Source organism: Rhinolophus sinicus, chromosome 12 (genome assembly GCF_057876585.1).
Source record: "Rhinolophus sinicus isolate RSI-liver-muscle chromosome 12, RSI-T2T, whole genome shotgun sequence".
Classification (NCBI taxonomy): Eukaryota; Metazoa; Chordata; class Mammalia; order Chiroptera; family Rhinolophidae; genus Rhinolophus; species Rhinolophus sinicus.
In genome coordinates this window covers 31,724,525-31,740,851 of record NC_142512.1, presented here as the reverse complement: position 1 = coordinate 31,740,851, position 16,327 = coordinate 31,724,525, and positions in this window count along the sequence as shown.

Sequence of the window (16,327 nt, the reverse complement as noted above, 5' to 3'; positions counted from 1 at the left end):
GAGTGATCATGGGTTATCCAGGGAAGTCATGATGGTGGCTTGTGCTAGCAAGGGGATAATTGTGTGTGTGTGTGTGTGTGTGTGTGTGTGTTTGATAATGGGTATATATTATATATCATGTATACATATATTATATGTACATTATACAATATGCAGGCTTATAGTACACTCAGTAAATATATAGTTAATATACAGTAAATAGGTATAGAGAAGGAAGAGCCAGGACTTGCACGAGACAAGGGATGAATCTGGCCAATTTGTAGGTTTCTGGTATAAGCAACAGGTGTATGGTGGTGCTCTTACTAAGACAAAACTGAGGAGATAAACATATTTGGGGAGAAAATCTAGAGTTTGCTTTTGGACACGCACAATTTGAGATATGAAGTAGACTGCTATTTGTAGGAATCTGGAACTCAAAAGAGGAATTTGAATAGGAGATATAATCCTTGAGTCATCAGCTTATAGATGTCATGTCAAATAGCAGGAATAGATAAGCTCACCTAAAGGCAATTTAGAAAGATAGAGAAGATAGCCTAAAACTTAGCCATGAGATATCCTATGTTCAAAGTTAGATTAGAAGAGAAGGATCCTTCAAAGGAGACAGAGAAGGGAAGTCCAGTGAGGAAGGAGCTAAACATGAGAATGTAAAATGCTGCTGAGCGATCTAGAACTCTCTGCAATCATGAAATGGTCTACATCTGCACTGTCAGTTCGGATCTGATTTTCATATGGAAATACTGTTTCAATGTACGTCTTAAAGGAAAACAACCAAAAATTGGCCACTGTATTTGGTAAGAGGAGGTTATTGTTGCCACCGACCAGAGAGGTGATAAAACAGAAGTGGGAGCCAGTCTAGTGTAGGTGGAGAAGGCAAAGAAATGGAAACGAAGTTTGCGATGACAGTTTTGGAATATTGCTTCTGAAGGGGAGAAGAGAAATAGGATAAGAGTGACAGGAATATGAGAGTTCAAGAGAAGTGTGTTTTGTTTGAGGGAATGGAAGATGGCATTCATTTATTTTTTCATCAGATATTTATTGAGCCTCATGAAGTTTCAGCACCATTCAACACCCTGGAAATGGAGCAGTGATTTCAACAAGCAAGATCTCTGCTCTCGCAGGATTTGTAGTCTGTTGGGTGAGGGGAGACAATAAACAACAAACAATAAATTAATTAGCCAAAGGACAATTACATAGAGGGATAAGTACTACACAGAAAACAAAGTAATAGGAGCGGGAGTGACTATAAAAGGGGTGAGGGCTATTTTGATAGGAAAATCAAGCAGGGCCTTTCCGAAAAGGCTAAATGAGCTGAGACCTCAGTTATGAGAAGCTAGCCCTAGGAAATATAACAGAGTAAGTCTGAATGCTGCTGGGGTGACACAGGAGAGAGGTGAAGACTGATAATGTTGGGGCAAGAGGGATGCGTGAAGGCACCAAGTTAAGGAGGTAAGGGAAGATGTGGGAGGATTAGCCCTAGATGGGAGGAAGGATATTTCTTCAGAGATGAGCTCTGTGGCTTGGATGACATGAAGAATTATTGTCAGTGAGGAATTTGAGAAAGCAGGTTGAAAGCACAGGAGGGGATGATCAAACATGGGATGCTTAACCGTCATGATTGGAAGGTGGTATATTCGTGGTAATGACAAGCCCAGAGCATGATATCGGAGATGGAAGGTGAGAAGGGGTGTTTTGGGTACAGGGGTAGTGGTCTTCAGAGTTGAGGGTGAGAAACAGAGGATGGGGTATTGGATGGATCACCTATGTAGGAGTTGAAATCAGCAGGAATGATGACTAAAATCGAATGAACAGGTGGAGCATGAGCCAGAACTAATTTTTTACAATATACGAGACATGACTAGATAATGGTAGCAACAAGGAGAGTTTATCTGCAGGGAGAAAACCTCAAATAAACAAGAGGATGTTGCAAGAGAGAGTAGAAATAACCATTTAAAAGTTGGAATGGGGAGCAGGGAGGATATTGACATTAAATCCTGTCTATCTTAAGATATGTAGGAATTAGGAAACACCCAAAATGGTCTCCACTTGAGAAGACTTAGGTCAAGCTCTGTTGGTTCCTTAGTTACCAGCCCCTCCCCCATCTTTTTCTTTTTACTGAAAAAGCCCAATTATGTATCCAGTAACAGGGGATTAATAATTATTGACTTAAGATGACAAAGTCAATGCCATTCTCCTGTACCAGTGCTTTCTTGCATAACCCTGTTTGTACGCAAGACTACGGCCAAAGGACATTCATTCACCAAAGTGTATATTTGAGTACCTGCATGCATATCAGTATGGTTCTGGGTGCTGAGGAGATAGCCATGAACAAAACACATAAAAAGCATGCTCTTATGGAGCTTACATTCTAATGAGGGGAGGTAGACAAGAAACAAATAAGTACATATTTCAGTTAGTATGAAGTACTTAAAAAAAAAACATGGAGGAGGATAGAGTATCTCAAGGAGTTGTGATATTAAAAAGCTTGGTCACATGTAAGCGGAAATCTTCTGGGAGGTTTCTGGAAATTTTTTGTTGTCTTATCAAAAGGATAATTGTCAGAGATGAGTTCACTGTCATCTCCCCTTCCTCCTTATTTTTCTCTGGATGTAAATATGATGCCTGGGGCTATAACAGCCACTGAATGACTATGAGGCAATAAACATGAGGACAAAATGTCAATATGCTAAGGTTGGCGGAGTGAAAAGATAGAAACGAGATGTTGCCCCAAACTTAAAAACAACTTTGTCTAGACTTCTTGCTGTGTGAGATAATGAAATGTCTTTATTGTGTAAAGCCACTATGAATCATGTTCCGATTTGAAGCTAAAAGTATCCTAAGTGTTATAGAGCTACATGGGAAGCAATACTGTCTAGGGAGAACCAAGTTTCAACTAAGACAAAGGGCTGAGTAAATGTTAAAAGATACGTTGCAGGGGAAATCACTGATCATAAATTAGGAGCTTGAGGAAGCTGGGAGTAGGATTTGAGAAGGATGGGGAGGTGAGCACTCATTTAGTATATTAGTTATACACTATTGTGTAATAAAGTACTCCAAAACATAATGGCTTAAACATTAGACATTTATTATCTCACAGTGTCTGTAGTCCAGGAATTCAGATGCGGGTGACCTGGGTGGTTCTGGCTGAGGGCTTCTCATCTAGTTTCAATCAAGACGTCAGGTAGGGCTTCCGGCATCTGAAGGCTTGACTGGGGCTGGAGGATCTGCTTCCAACATGACTCATTCACTTGGCTGTTGGCAGAAGACCTCAATCCTCATCCTTTGTGTCTCTCCACAGAGCTGCTTGCACATCCTCACATGGCAGCTAGCTTCCTCCCAAAGCAAGCAGTCCAGGAGAGCAAGGTGAAAGCTGTACTGTCTTTTTCATCTAACTTGGGAAGTCACACTTCATCATATTTGCAGCATCCTATTGGTTATACAAGTCAGCTCTACTCAGTGTTGGAGGGGGTTACACCAAGGCATGAATCACCAGGAGCTCATCTTGGGGACTGTCACATACCAGATTCAAAGCAGGAGATTTACAGAACAGATAAGGATGAAATTTTGGATGATCACGGGTAGATAATAGAGGAGCCTTAGACGTCTGATGGTGAGTGAGACAAATTAGGCCGTGAGGCATATGGGATTCGTCCTCATAAACTCTTAGAGGAGACTGGCAATCAGTTCTAGTTGTCGTCTTGAATACGGTATTGCATGAAGTCTTTCAGGCAAGCATTCCTCCGTGAGGTTCCTGGCAATGAGATCACAATGATTGGTGACTGCTTTGCAAGACATCCTGGGGTGGTATGGCCGAGTGAGGAATTTGAAGGTGCAAAAATAAAGAGCAGAGTGAAACTTCGGTTCCATTCTAATTCTGGCAACACCAGCCTCTCTCCTGCTGGAAACGGGAGCGCCATTATTGACCTTAGTTCTTCCAGCAAACACCCCACCCCATCTTCTTTTAATTCCATTAGAAAAACCCGTTTTTAAACTCTGACTTCTCTCTTGGCACATCCAGTGTGTTAGTCTTCGCCACAAAGGCTCTCTCTACTCAGTAATTTAAAGCAGTTTATGTCAGAATGACATTAATTATGTCAGGATCCATTGAAACCTTTTATGAAAGATATTTTGTTATTGTTGTTATGAATTAAATGCAAAGAACCTACTCTTTTTATAGTAAATGTGAGAGCCCACTGGATTGAGGAGTTCAGTAAATAAAGGCAGTTAGGAGAGGTTAAGGACAAGTCAACTTTTCAAAAGGATAAAGTATATAGTTTCCAAAACACCCATTTCTGGGTATAGGCTAAAGACCAATATCTTTTGCTTGTAACTTGTTTTAGCAAAATTCCAGCATTTAATTATTAGTTTGGTGAATGACCACACCAGACCATTTAGTGTAACATGACAGGCCCTGAAGGGAGTAGTCAGTAATTTGAAACACTAACCATGTGTTTTGTCTAAAAAATTAATACCTGTAGCATGATTGGAGTGGCATGGTTCCACCAATCAAAATGTAGGAAAAACTCCGTGGCATTAATAAAGGCAGCTACTGTTCTGGCTTATGGCAAACATAATAGATGCTATTTATTAATGAGTTACTATATGCCATTGCTATAGATGCGCTATCTCACTTTATCTTCTTGATCCCTAGACAAGCTAGATAAAAACAAACAGAGCTAATATTTACTAAACACACACTATGGTCCACAAATTTTTTACATGTGTTATTTATCTTTCTCGATTCTCATAGTATGATCATAATATTATCCCTGTGTTAAAGATTAAAAAACTGAGGATTAGAATGTTTAACTAACATTGACAATAAATAATGGAAGCAAGGTTTGATCTGAGACTTGTCTAACTGGTGCTCATGTGCTTAACAGATATACTCCCTGAAAAAGGTAGTAAAACGTAACTCATTCTGACTGAACTTGAGGAAGCAGAAGATGATGGACTGGAAGGGGTGAAGTCATAATTCTACACATTTGAAAAATATTTAGTTTCATTCCGTCATGTTTAATTACAAACAATGCCTCCCCTTGAGCTAGTCAGTAGAGATCCTTGAGCATTTTTTTTTATTGGTTAGCAAAATGAGTTTGTAATTGTACCGATAGATTTAAAGAGCTTGCAAAGATCTTGTTAGAAATACAGCAATAGCTACCATTGATTACAGACATTATCACAGATACAGACCGCAACCCGGAAATATAAACACTTAGGTATTAGACACTGCTATGTTACCTACTCTAGAAGAATCCATCACCACCTTCCTCATTTTTAACCATTTTAGTAGAACTACCTACCCTCTTCTTGTGGTCTTATGCTGCAAGTTAAGTGGGCCCATACTCTAGTCTGAGGGTGAGTCATGATGAAACTAAACCAGTGACAGTGATGCAACTGCCCTTCGCAGTGATAGGCTCAGGCATGTGCCTATCGCACAGTTCTAGCCAATGAGGCATGGACAACAAGCTGCACAGTGACTTCTGGGAAGATTTTCTTCACTGGAAGAACATATCCTTTTCTTCTACTGGTCATTATCATGTCTGCATATAATGCCTAGAACTACTTAGGCCCTCTTATGACAACGAGCGGAGTTGGACAAACACTAAGGATGACAGAGAGAAAAATAGGAAAAAAAAACAAAAATACCTGGCGTCATGATGATGTCAAGTTCTTAACTCACGGACCCCACCTGCCCTGTCTCAGACCATCTTGCTATGTGAGACAATATATTTTCTATGTCAAGTCAGATAAATCAGGGTTTTTTGTAATCTACAGTTCAAAGCTCAAAGCTTCCTAACTGATAGATTTATCATCCCTATTATGCTGAGAAGGACAATGGAGCTCAAGAAAACTGAGTACAGTATTTACTTAAGGTTACATCCGATAAATGATAGAGCAGGATATATACCTAAGTCTGCATAGTCCCAAGGCCTGTGCTTCACTGTAACACACCAGCCCTCAGCCTTCCTTCCGGAGACTCCATCTGTGTTGCAAAACCCCTTTCTCATGGGGAGAGTTGAGGCAGACGAACATGAGTGTGTTCCCGCATGCCGAATGTCTCCATCTGCATGTACAGATGGACAGCGATGAGGAAGGAGTCTTCCCAACTCCCCCAGGACACTTGCCAGCATAGGTACACAAAAAGCTTTCAATTGTGTTCTTCAGTGCCAAAGATTAAAATGTCTGGATGGTTTGCCATTTTCATAGTAAAAATATCAGACTCCTTAACAATTGCCCATAAGGCCCCGTCAATCTGGCCTCTGCTTGCCTCTCCTGCTTTTTTTGCTACTCAGACAGCCTCATGATGGAGGACCCAGGACAGGTCTTTTTTCACTTCCTCTAAATACATTCTCCTTCTCAGCTCAGAGCATCTGCAAATTCTGTTCCCTCTGCTTTGACTACTCTTTCTCCTCCTCTGTCCTGGGATCCTTCCTTCTCATCCTTCAGGTCACAGCTTGATATCACGTCCTGTCTTCCTTTTAGTCTTCCAATTCTCCTTTAGTGCACTTATCACAGTGGCATTTACTTATATCTCCATATTCATTTGTTTAATGCCTGTCTCCACTAAATTGCAAGCCCTAGAATGGCAGAGGCTCTTTCGGTCTTGTTTACCACTATTTCTTGGGCTCCTAGCCTAGGGGATTGAATTTAGGATAGGCTCCATAAATATTTGTTGAATGAGTGAATGGATGATGAATGAAGAAAACTCTCCACTCCTTGTGGTCCTTGCCCCTGCCAATTACAGTACTCAGGCTTTCTGGCTCTAGTGGAGCATTTGTGATGTGTTTCTGACCGTCTTATTTCACCAATTCCTATATAGAGTGACTTGCCAAGGAACACTCAAGGTTCCTCTCTGATATTTTATATACAGATACCAGGAGAAAGTAGCTTCCTTCTTTCCCTGGGATTTCTAAAGTAGAAGAGTTGGTGGCCATGCCCTTCTGTCACTACTTCTCTCACCACAAAGAAGGAAGAGAATGCAAGTAACAAAGAAACGAAACAGAGAGACAGAGAGAGAGACAATAAAAAGAGTATTAGAAAGCACATTCTGCTGTTTAGATTAATGAAAACTACAGGAAGGAAAAAAAAATATTCCTTCTTGGACATGCTAAGTTTGAGATGCTATGGAAACACCCAGGAAACATGTCCAAAGGGTAGTTGAGCATAACGACCTGGTGTCCAAGAGAGAGGGCTGGTGTAGCAAATGGGGAGTCAGGATAAAGTTGATGGTTGTAGCTGTGGGCGTAAGTAAAATAATTCATGGGAAGCATGGAGAGTAAGAGAAAATGGAAACCACAGAAAGAACCCTGGGGAACTCTCTCTTAAAGGAACATAGGTGGATGAAGAGAAGACCTTCAAAGCTACTGAGACAATGTCTGAGGGAGGAGAATCAGGAAAGAGTCAACTTCCAGAAGCTGGAGGTGTAAATAATTTCAAATTGGACGGTGTGCCTAAGAATTCCAAATGATGCAGAAGTGGTGTATGATAAGGTCTGCATGCGTTCGGATAGGCTAGGTTATGCTGCAATAACCAATTAATCCCAGGAGCCCATTGGCTTAAGACAACGTGGGCTTTGCTGCTTGATGTTCCCTGTAGTTACTCAGAGACCTGGGTGACGTAGGGTCCCCATCTTGTAATCTCTGGCCTTGATCAATCAGATGGAAGAAGAGACTAGAGACCACAAACCAACTATTCACTGCCTCAATCTGAAAGAAACACACAATGATTTGGCCTGCATTTCTTTGGCCATATAGTCATATGACCCTGTCTACTTAGAAGAAAACTAAGAAATGTAGGGCGCATCATGGAATATTGAATTTGGTGAGAGTTGTTGTCTCTGCCACAAGGACCAAGAAGTAACTTTTAGATGTATCTATCCGCAGGCCCTTGGTAATTTTAAAAAGAGCAAATTCCCTAGAGCCGTGAGGCTGGAAACCAGCTTGGAATTAGCAGACGAATGGAAGGTGACAGTGTTAGGTGCTTTATAGACCTCAATATACTTTACCGTTTTTAATCTTGGTACAACCTTGTGAGCCAGGTATCATTTCACACTTTTACAAAGGGAGAAATCAAGGCTCAGTAAAGGTCATTTAGTGATTCAGCTATTAGTTATTTAGTGTTTGCTAAATGCCAGAACTGGAGGATTCAGGGGCAGCAAACAGAGCTACAACCTTCATGGAGCTCACAGTCATGTAATTTATACAACTAAATATGAAATCCCAGCTCTGGAGCATGTCACAAATGACAGTCTAAGATGCTATATAAGAGAAGCTGTAACAAACCTGGCCGGTGGACACAGGGATGCTTCCACAGGGAGGTGACGAGTCAGAGTTCAGCAGGCAGAGTTGGAGGGTGGGGGTGGGAGTGGCATGTCTGTTCCTTGGACAGAGGAAAGAGAATGTGCAGGGTGCCATGGCAGAGTTTGGGGTACTGGTCAGAAAGGTAGTGTGGCTGGGTCATAAGGAGTCAGGGGGAGAAAGCATGGTGTGCGACCTAGCTTAAGAAATGACACACACAGAGCTGCCCCATTGTTGTGGGCCAAGATGAAGATAGTAAAGCCATCAGTGACTTCCGCAGAAGGTGGCTGGCTTGCCTGTCTCTCCAGGAGAAGGGCATTGTCCCAGATAATCAGCCCACATTCACAGAGAGGTGCTAAGACTCTAACCCAAAGCCGATGCCTCTGCAGATAGTCCAGCTGGACCTGCAGCAGGCACTTAGGCACGTTCTGAGGTGGAGGAACCAGAACCAGGACAGGTGTTCTTACCACCTGATGCCCCTCCCACAGAAAACCTTACCCTGCATTCACAAGTAGATGGCCCCTTTTCCTGTTCCGTGTAAAGCATTTTCTCCCCCTGCATCCCCTCCCTTTGGAGGAAAGGACTCACAGGGATTTTTTTTTTTTTTTTTTGTAAGTCATTTTAGCAGGTTTCAAGGCTTTCTCATTTTCATTCTCCAACTTTCCCAGAAAACGAAGAGCAGTATCAAGCTCATTTTCCAAGGGCTGCATTTGGGGTTGGTTTGCTTCATTCGCATGCCACTCTGAAAACTCACAGGCTGAGCTACTGAAAAAATCCGGCTTGGTCTTTCCTGAGTTAAAATCAGCCCGAATAAGCAGATGTATCATTGGCAAATGTCTTCTCCCATTCAGTAGGCTGCCTTTTTGTTTTATTGGTGGTTTCCTTTGCTGTAAAAAATACTTTTTAGTTTGATGTAATCCCATATGTTTATTTTTTTCTTTTACTTCCCTTGCCTGAGGGGATATATCAGTGAAAATATTACCAAGGGTAATGTCTGAAAATTTACTTCCTATATTTTCTTCTAGGAGTTTTATGGTTTCAGACCTTACATTGAAGTCTTTGATCCATTTTGAATTTATTCTCATACATGGTGTAAGGAGGTGGTCCAGCTTCATTTTTTTGCATGTGTCAGTCCAGGTTTCCCAACACCATTTATTGAATAGACTGTCTTTGCCCCAGTGTAAATTCCTGCTTCCATTGTCGTACATTAAATGACCATATAGGTATAGATTTATTTCTGGGCTCTCTATTCTGTTCTATTGATCTATGTGTCTGTTTTTATGCCAGTACCGTGCTGTTTTGATTACTATAGCCTTGTGGTATGATTTGATGTCAGGTATCGTAATACCTCCCATTTTGTTCTTATTTCTCAAGATTGCCATGGCTAGTGGGGGTCTTTTGTGGTTCCATATAAATTTCTGGATTATATGTTCTCTTTCTGTGAAAAAAGTCATTGGTAGTTTGATAGGAATTGCGTTGAATCTATATATTGCCTTAGGTAGTATGGATATTTTAACTAGAGGGGGGTTATCACTTTGTGAGGGGTGTAAATGTCTCTTACATTGTTTTGTACACCTGAAACTAATAAAAATTTAAAAAAGAATAAGCAGAAGTGTTGAGGTGGTGGCAGGGGAGAGGAAGCGGCTTTTGTGATTGACGTATTTTTGTTTACATGAACTTCTAAAATAAACATCGTGTTTGTCCGTCGCCCTCCCCATTTATGTGAGGAAAGGTAAAGGAGAAGCATAGCCATGTCCTTTGAGTGCAGCGTTGACAGAAGTAACACCACGACCGTATCTTCTCTGGCCAGTGAAGCACTCCGTTTATAAAACTCTACTAAGTCAGGAGTGTGGCTCCAGTAACCTCCTGTTGTTTTTTAAAATTGCGTGTTCCCAAGCAGCTGTCCTTTAGAGCACTGAGGCAACGCCGGTACCCTCTTCCCCTGCCTCCTCCTACGTGTTCAGCTGGTTTCTGCTCTCGCTTCTCACTCCTATCCATGAATTCAAACATCATTCCAAGAGGAATTTTACAGAGGACATTTTTCTTTGGCAGGAAAACTTCTGAGAAACAGCTCTGACTCACACACACACAGCCCCGGAGAATCAATACATTTTAAATTGGGGCAACAATTGAACTTGTACGTCTTTATTTAAGCAGTAAGCCACGGTGGCCTGTGATGTCACGGGTGGGTTAGCACAGCTCTGCGAGGGGAGGGGTCCGTCAAGGCGTTGCTTGGTTTCCGATTCTGCATCTTAGTTGTTAATGGTTAACAATAGTCAGGGAATAGGAGGAAGTGACCTAAGCTGTCTGTGTCCTCAGTGGACAGGCACTCTTGGTGGTAAATAAGAGAATTCAAGTAAAGAGATCAGCGCAGTGGCTGGTATGGCCTTCACTGTCAGGACTTTGGCTCGTAGGGGAGTTGGCTGGAGATGAATGCGGTCCTCAGAATGCATTTCCCCCGCCCCTTCATTGTCTTCCTCAACGGTTATTTTTAGCCAACATCAATTGAGTCCCTGGAGTATGAGCCCTGAAGATTCTGGGGTTTGCATGAATGAGTGAGGCTTGGCTTGCAGCCAATCTGTGTGCGCTGCTGGGAAGTCCAGGACCAGGAAGGGCGCATGTCTTCCTCTGCCCCATCCCACTCAGAGGAGAGGGTTCTCTCTTGGAGCCCTCGTGAGCGTCCTGATGTTTCCTACTCTGAGCCCTGCGTTGCAGCAGCCTCCGTGCTGTAAGGACCGTAGACAGGAGGTGAGCACACTCAGCAAGGATAAGGTGTGCTCCCAGGTGAAGCCAGAAAGAACAGTGGGGACCAGAACAGTGACACCAAGTAGCTGCGTGTCTCCGATGCTGGCCTGTTTTCCCTCAAGTGGGGAAGCCAGGCAGAGGAGTGGAGGAGCCACTTCAAAGGTCTGGCCTCCTCCAGCTGTCTCCGAGGTGACTGGGGAAAGAACAGGGACAGACGGCACAAGCCTCCTGTCACCAGATTATTTATAGTCCCCTTAGCTCCTGATGGCCCTTCCTGGGCTGCGCCTCTGCAGTGTGCCAAATGGAGAGCTGATCCGACAGGCCCAAGTGGCTTCGGGAAGGCGTTGCCCTCTGTTCTGCCCAAAGGAGACAGGAGCTCCGTCCTAACCGTCCCCTGAGACTGACAAAGGAGTGCCCCCAGGCTGGCAGCCATCCTGAGAGCACACCTGCTGTTCCCCAGGGGAAAGAACAGAACCTCGTTCAGATGGGTCCTCTGCTGTGCCTCTGAACCTGCTTACGTGTCTGCCCTCTTTGCTGTTGTGTTTGCTTTTGTTCATAACTTCTGCTACTGTTACTAAACAGGAAGGAATGGAGCATAATGCATAGGCTGAAGGCCTGGCATGGGCAGAGCTTTGGGCTGGCCACCCTGAGGGAACAGACCCCTGCCACTGAGCCACTTGTGCAGTAGCCCAGGTCCTGCAGTCGGCTCTAGGAAGACAAACAGATGTCCATGCGTTTACTTCCTCTTGCCTTCTCTCACACACAGTGTGGGCTTCAAATGGACAACGTCTTGGGCGCCCCTGCTTTGTTCACCGCCAGGCCATGAACTCCAGACAAACCTCCATTAACACGCTTTCCTCACTGCTGCTTTCAGCAGCTTTTGTCTGCCCCTAACCTGCTACTCCACCTTCCTCCTCCCGCCTCGCTCCGACCTTGCAGCCTGACTCTGGGTCTCCTTCTAAGCCCTAAGCTCAGCCCTAAGATGGCCTTTGTTTGTACCAAGTGTCAGAACTCCTGACCCCTGAAGCCCACCCAGAACTGGCCCAGGAAGGTTTGGCCAGACCTCAGCTGCAGGGCCGTGAGACATAGGCCTGACTTTGGGAGGGAAGGCCTCAGCCTGGTAGGAAAACAGCAGCTGACTGATTTGAATAAATGCCGTAAGGACCACACTGGATGAGGTGGTTAAAGCACTGTTTCCCAAAGCATGCTCCTTGTGCCACCTGGGTCAGAACAGTCAAAGGTATTAGTTAAAAGAACACGTTCCTAGGCCATACCCCCCCCCCCCAAACTAAAGAATCATTATACACATTTTTAATAACCTCCTGGTTATTAAATTTCAGGAAATTAAAATTTGAAGACGATGTAAATATTATAAAAATAATTAGCTACCAATAGTATTGTTATTGAAAGTTTAAACATGTCTCCCTAACAAAAAGAGGCTGTACATAGGAAGACCCTTCCTTGATCAGCTACGAGGGAACTCTGAGGCTTTGGGGAAATTATTTCCCTGTTCTGGCTTCCGTGTTCTCACCTCTGTTATGAGAGGGTTGGTTTACCTGGTTTCCCAGATCCTTTGCAGTTCCATCTCCTTCCGAGTCTAGGATTTTGTCAGAATGGAGCAGTCTCTAAGGATTACATTATAAAAGGGACCACGGGATTCTGAAGAGTGAAGGCGACAGAAGATAAAGCTAGAACCATGACAACAGTTCACGTGGGAACTGCAGCGAGGGGTGTGGAAACAGAAAGAGAATCCAGCTTTGTAACTTCAGACAACTTTGCATAAATACTTGTTAAGGGTCCCTTTCTGCACCTCAATTTTGCATTTTGAAAAAGGAGGCAAACTAAGGCCTTGGTAAGGGCCATGTTTATAAACCATACTGTATAGGATCCAACACATTGTGGGTCTTCAATAAATGGTGAATGTTATCATCACACAGCATAGTATTCAGGATTAATAAAATCCTGTCTGGGCGAGTCCTGATACAAGACATGACACAAAATAGATGCTCAGAAAATGGTAGTTCCCTTATTCTGGAAACACTATTTTGCTGGAAACACTATTTTGAATAATTTCATTCCTTCATTCAACAAATACTCATTGAGCTCCCTAGTCTGTGGAAGGTACAGCGTTGATATTGGGGATGCAATGGTTACTGGGAGGGCTAAGGTCCTAACCTGCGTTAGGGTCTAGGGGGAGATACAGGCAAGTGATGGGATTATTAATATACTGTGTAATTGTTGCTGAGCCATAGGAAAAGCGAGGTATTGTAGACAGGTGAGGTACCAGAGGGTACCAGGCTAGCAAAGAACAACTGTGCAAAGATCCAAAGGAAAGAATGAGCATGGCACAGACATGGAGGTGAAAAAAGTTGGAAAATAGGAGGGATCAGTTCACAAAAGGCCAAGTAAGTCATGACATTTACAGCTTCCCTATCCTAAGGGTGTAGAGAACCACTGGTGTGTTTTAGAGAACTGACTGACAGCTCAGTGGAGAAGGATCTGAGTATGAATCCAGAGGCAGGAACTCGAGGCAGGAGGCCGATGCAGTAATCCTGGTAAAAGATTATGGGCATATGTGTAGTGTGGGCATAGGTAAGAATAGACAGATTCTAGACGTGCTTAAGTAGCTGATTGATTGGATTGATTGGATTTGGGGGTAGGGAAGTGGTATTTTAGGATCAGGCAAGTTGTTTCCCAATGATCAGAGTGAAGCCTCTACTTTTTCTCATTTGCTGTTGTGTTTTTAACAATTTTTTTTTGGTAACAAATCAATCATTTTGTTAGCTCAGGTTCTTTGTAATCAGACCACAGTCTCCCAAATTTTGGAGGCATTGTGTTGAATCAGAATCTTTATTTTCGGCTATCGGGGCTTGGATTTTTCCATTTATTCTAAAATCAAACTTCTTGGAAATCTTCAGATGCAATAATAAACTTTAACCACTTGATGGCCACATTTCAAAGTCCTTTATCTTATTTCCCCATCTCCGGCAATTTTGTATCTATTCCAATCAGTTGCCTCTAGAACTAAATAAATCTGTCCTTTTCTGCTTTAGTAGAATGTCCATTCTTTCATGTGCAAGATGTGAGTCTGAAACTGTACCGGGCTCATCGTAGGTCTTCACTAAAAATATTTAATAAACAAATGAATATCAGTGAAAACCCAGTTTCTAAATACTTAGGACAGTTTGAACCTTCATTATGTTTCATACCTTTGAAATTCAGATAATCACTGTTTCATACCAAATAAAAAAAATGTTAAAAAGAAGTAGAGATTTTAGAAAATGGGTTGGATGCATAAATTTCAAAACAACATTTCAACTCTTTTAATAGAGCTCTTAACAAAAGAAGAAAATCTTTCTTTTCATTCCTTGTCCATACGCAATTGTAATTCTAACGCTTGCCTAATTGTGTTCATTATGTATATGCACTGTGCCTTTTTTCCCCACTTGTTTTTTTTTTTTTTCATTAAAGTTTATTGGGTTGACAATTGTTAGTAAAGTTACATAGCTTTCAGGTGTACAATTCTGTAATACATCGTCTATATCTCACATTATGTGTTCACCACCCAGAGTCCTCGTTCCATTGCCATATATTTGACCCTCCCACTTAATATTTAACATAAGCAATCAATATGGCTTCTACCATGTTAACTCTTATGAACTGTATATTAGTATAAACCAGAATGTTCTTGGTTATGTTCTTACTGTCATACTTTAAGCCATTTCTGGACTGAAGGATAATAAATAATGCTGTCAGTAATGTTTCCTAGAGAAATAGTTACCACATGTTTAGAGCAAACTGTGCTTTTCTGAGAATGAAACATTAAGATGTATAATAGATATGACTATAGACGTGTACATCTTACAGATGACAGTATTTATCATTTGAAAGGGGCCAGCTCTGCATGCTTAGACAAAAGGAAAGTCGCATCTAAGAACTATTGATGGAGGAGGTATCCTTAACAATAAGACTTTGGGTAGTTCCAATCCCACTAACACGGCCATGCCTTAAGTGGAAATGGACATAGGGGTTTGCGGCCAAGTGAGTCTTTGAATATGCAAACCCCAATGACAAAAACGTGAAAAACAGAATTTTAGTTGATATCATTAAAAAGTCAGTTCTTCTAGCTCTCTGTTTTGATTTCATGCTGATCAAGTAAATTTCTGATTAGAATTTGGTTTTCCACACAGTCTGCCTTCAGGGAAAGAACACACTTTCCCTACAGTTAGTTTCAAGTATTTCTAGCCCTTCTTCAGAGAGTTCTCATTAAAAATTAATACATTGGCTTCCAATGCAGTTTTCTGTAGAAAGAAAAGGTGCACTTCAAGTATTTCTGATCTTTATGACACTAATCTTACCCTGTGAATAAATTGCTGTCTTAATTATAATTATGTCAGTCTCATGAGCTCAGCTAATGGGTCTGAGAGATGGATCTGTTCATGACATACTAACAAAATCAGATCTGAGCCCATAGGACTTCAAGTCAGATCTTAACTATAGTAAATTCACCAAGGTATTCATTCTATACTGCCCACTTTCTGGAGACACCGCTTGCCTGCCTTATCTCCCAGTGGCCACACATTAATATGACCATTGGTATCAAATATAAGTGTGTATAATTTCTATAGACGAACACTTATGTTAGTCAATGGTGGGTTCAAACTTTGAAGAACCTGAAACTCATACAGTTTGAGGGGAGAGGATCTCTTTAAGAAAAATAATACAAAATTGTGAGTGTAAAATTAAGTAGATAATTCAATATTTATTCAGAAATTATAACATTGTAATAACTTAAAAATTCTGAAAAATAGCATGTATACCATGATAACATATGTATTAATTAAATGTCTAATATATCTCTAAGATAATAACTCCTTCATTTTTGGCAGGATATAGGATATTCTTTGATCACCTCTTCATATGACAGTGGTTTTTGCAGTATTCTATAGAGAGAATGACAGATATAATTCAGTCTTTCTTCTAGCATGATTGAATCATTGATAGTTTAGAAAATTTTATTTTTCCTCACTACTAGTTATTGGAAATGTCTTCTTTTCTAGTATATGTATTCAGTACTATCAATTTCCCTCTAATCACTGCTTTTGCTGCAGCACACAATTTTTGATAAGTTATATTTTTCATGTTGTAATTGCCTTTAATAGATCGTCTTTTTCTTTTGCTTTTCTGCCATTCCATTATGTTTTGTGAAAGTTATCCTGATTGAGATTTATTTCAATTCCTGAATCTGAAGCTTGGTATCTTTAAACAATTCTGGAAAATTTCCT